The sequence below is a fragment of the Lolium rigidum genome, chromosome 3, assembly GCF_022539505.1.
Source record: "Lolium rigidum isolate FL_2022 chromosome 3, APGP_CSIRO_Lrig_0.1, whole genome shotgun sequence".
NCBI classification, from domain to species: Eukaryota; Viridiplantae; Streptophyta; class Magnoliopsida; order Poales; family Poaceae; genus Lolium; species Lolium rigidum.
Genome location: NC_061510.1, coordinates 404,869,209 through 404,872,686, shown reverse-complemented (window position 1 = coordinate 404,872,686; position 3,478 = coordinate 404,869,209).

Here is a 3,478-nt window from a genome sequence, read left to right as displayed (position 1 = left end):
TTCATTAAAAATAATAATTTCAACAACAATGCTTATAGGAACAACTCTGGTAATAACTATAGGCCATATCCTTCTGCTAATGGTAATGATTATGGTAATACTTATGGTAGATATGAGGAAAGAATGCTAGAAATTGAAAGATCCACTAAAAACTTTATGCAATCACAATATGAGCAAAATCAATTGTTTACTAAAACTATGAATGAACAATCTACCTTGTTGAAAAATATAGGAAATCAACTTGAAAACTTGAATAGGGAGATTTCTGGTCTGCAAACTAAAATTTCAAATGTCGAAACCCGAATCTCATACATGTCCGCATCACAATCTTCTTTAATTAATAAAATGGCTGCTAAACCTGATGATATTGATACTAAGATTACTACTACAGCAAATGCCATCCAAGTTAGAATTAATGAGAATATAAGATTAATGGCTGAATCGCGTGCTAGGTGGGATAGAGAAGAAAATGAAAAACTAGCTAAAGAGAATAATGTAGCTAAAGTTTGGACTATTACCACCACTAGTAATGCTAATTCTTCACATGTTGCTGCACCTCCTACTATCAATGGTAAAATAATTGGTGTTGCCAATGTTTCTACTCCTAATGCAAAGCGTACAAAACCGCTCGAAATTGCTAAAACCGCTGAAACCGCTTGTGATAAAACTGCTGAAATTTTTTCCAACCTTGGGAACAATGATCCCATTGTTGTAGCTCATAATGATTTAGATTTTGATGATTGCCACATCTCTGAAGTTATAAAGTTCTTACAAAAACTTGCTAAAAGTCCTAATGCTAGTGCTATAAATTTAGCCTTTACAAAACATATTACAAATGCTCTCATAAAAGCTAGAGAAGAGAAACTTAAACTTGAAACTTCTATTCCTAGAAAGTTAGAAGATGGTTGGGAGCCCATCATTAAAATGAAATTCAATGACTTTGAATGTAATGCTCTATGTGATCTTGGTACAAGTATTTCTGTTATGCCTAAAAAGATTTATGATATGCTTGACTTGCCACCATTGAAGAATTGTTATTTGGATGTTAATCTTGCCGATAATGTTAAAAAGAAACCTTTGGGGAGGATTGATAATGTGCATATTACGGTTAACAATAACCTTGTCCCCGTTGATTTTGTTGTCTTGGATATCGAATGCAATGCATCTTGTCCTATTGTGTTGGGAAGACCTTTTCTTCGAACCGTTGGTGCCGTTATTGATATGAGGGAAGGTAATATTAAATATCAATTTCCTCTCAAGAAAGGTATGGAACACTTCCCTAGAAAGAGAATGAAGTTGCCTTTTGATTCTATTATTAGAACAAGTTATGATGTTGATGCTTCTACTCTCGATGTTACTTGATTTGCACTTTCTGCGCCTAGCTGAAAGGCGTTAAAGAAAAGCGCTTATGGGAGACAACCCATGTTTTTACTACAGCAATTTTTTGTTTTGTTGAGTCTTGGAAGTTGTTTACTACTGTAGCAACCTCTCCTTTTGTGCCAAGTAAAGTTTCTATGTCAAAGTTGATGTTATATTTGGGATCGCTGCGCAGAAACAGCATTTCTGTCTGTCACGAATCTGGGCACAGTTCTCTGTAGAAAATTCGAAAAAATCTGCCAATTTACGAGCGTGATCCTCAGATATGTACGCAACTTTCATTAGTTTTGAGTTTTTCCATTTGAGCAAGTCTGGTGCCAGCTTTAAATTCGTCTTTACGGACTGTTCTGTTTTTGACAGATTCTGCCTTTTATTTCGCATTGCCTCTTTTGCTATGTTGGATTTATTTCTTTGATCCATTAATGTCCAGTAGCTTTATGCAATGTCCAGAAGTGTAAAGAATGTTTGTGTCACCTCTGAACATGTGAATTATTAATTGTGCACTAACTCTCTAATGAGTTTGCTTGAAGTTTGGTGTGAAGGAAGTTTTCAAGGGTCAAGAGAGGAGAATGATATACTATGATCAAGAGGAGTGAAAGCTCTAAGCTTGGGGATGACCCCGTGGTTCACCCCTGCATATTCTAAGAAGACTCAAGCGTCTAAGCTTGGGGATGCCCAAGGCATCCCCTTCTTCATCGACAACATCATCGAGTTCCTCCCCCGAAACTATATTTTTATTCAATCACATCTTGTGTTCTTTACTTGGAGCGTCGGTTTGTTTTTGTTTTTGTTTTTGTTTGAATAAAATGGATCCTAGCATTCACTTTGTGGGAGAGAGACACGCTCCGCTGTTGCATATGGACACATATGTCCTTAGGCTTTACTCATAATGTTCAAGGCGAAGTTTCTTCTTCGTTAAATTGTTATATGGTTGGAATTGGAAAATGCTACATGTAGTAATTCTAAAATGTCTTGGATAATGTGATACTTGGCAATTGTTGTGCTCATGTTTAAGCTCTTGCATCATATGCTTTGCACCCATTAATGAAGAAATACATAGAGCTTGCTAAAATTTGATTTGCATATTTGGTCTCTCTAAGGTCTAGATAATATCTAGTATTGAGTTTTGAACAACAAGGAAGACGGTGTAGAGTCTTATAATGTTTACAATATGTCTTTTATGTGAGTTTTGCTGCACCGGTTCATCCTTGAGTTTGCTTCAAATAACCTTGCTAGCCTAAACCTTGTATCGAGAGGGAATACTTCTCATGCATCCAAAATCCTTGAGCCAACTACTATGCCATTTGTGTCCACTATACCTACCTACTACATGGTATTTCTCCGCCATTCCAAAGTAAATTGCTTGAGTGCTACCTTTAAAATTCCATCATTCACCTTTGCAATATATAGCTCATGGGACAAAATAGCCTTAAAAACTATCGTAGTATTGAATATGTACTTATGCACTTTATCTTTTATTAAGTTGCTTGTTGTGCGATAACCATGCTTCGGGGAACGCCATCAACTATTGTTGAATATCATGTGAGTTGCTATGCATGTCCGTCTTGTCTGAGGGATCTATCATTTTAGTGGTTGGAGCATGCAAAATTGTTAGAGAAGAACATTGGGCCGCTAACTAAAGCCATGAATCATGGTTGAAGTTTCAGCTTTGGACATATATCCTCAATCTCATATGAGAATAATAATTGTTGCTACATGCTTATGCATTTAAGAGGAGTCCATTATCTGTTGTCCATGTTGTCCCGGTATGGATGTCTAAGTTGAGAATAATCAAAAGCGAGAAATCCAAAATGCGAGCATTCTCCTTAGACCTTGTACAGGCAGCATGGAGGTACCCCTTTGTGACACTTGGTTGAAACATGGCATGCAAAGATCCGGTAGTCCAAGCTAAGTAGGACGAGGTGCGGACACTATTAGTATACTATGCATGAGGCTTGCAACTTGTAAGATATAATTTACATAACTCATATGCTTTATTACTACCGTTGACAAAATTGTTTCATGTTTTCAAAATAAAAGCTCTAGCACAAATATAGCAATCGATGCTTTCCTCTTTGAAGGACCTTTCTTTTACTTTTAT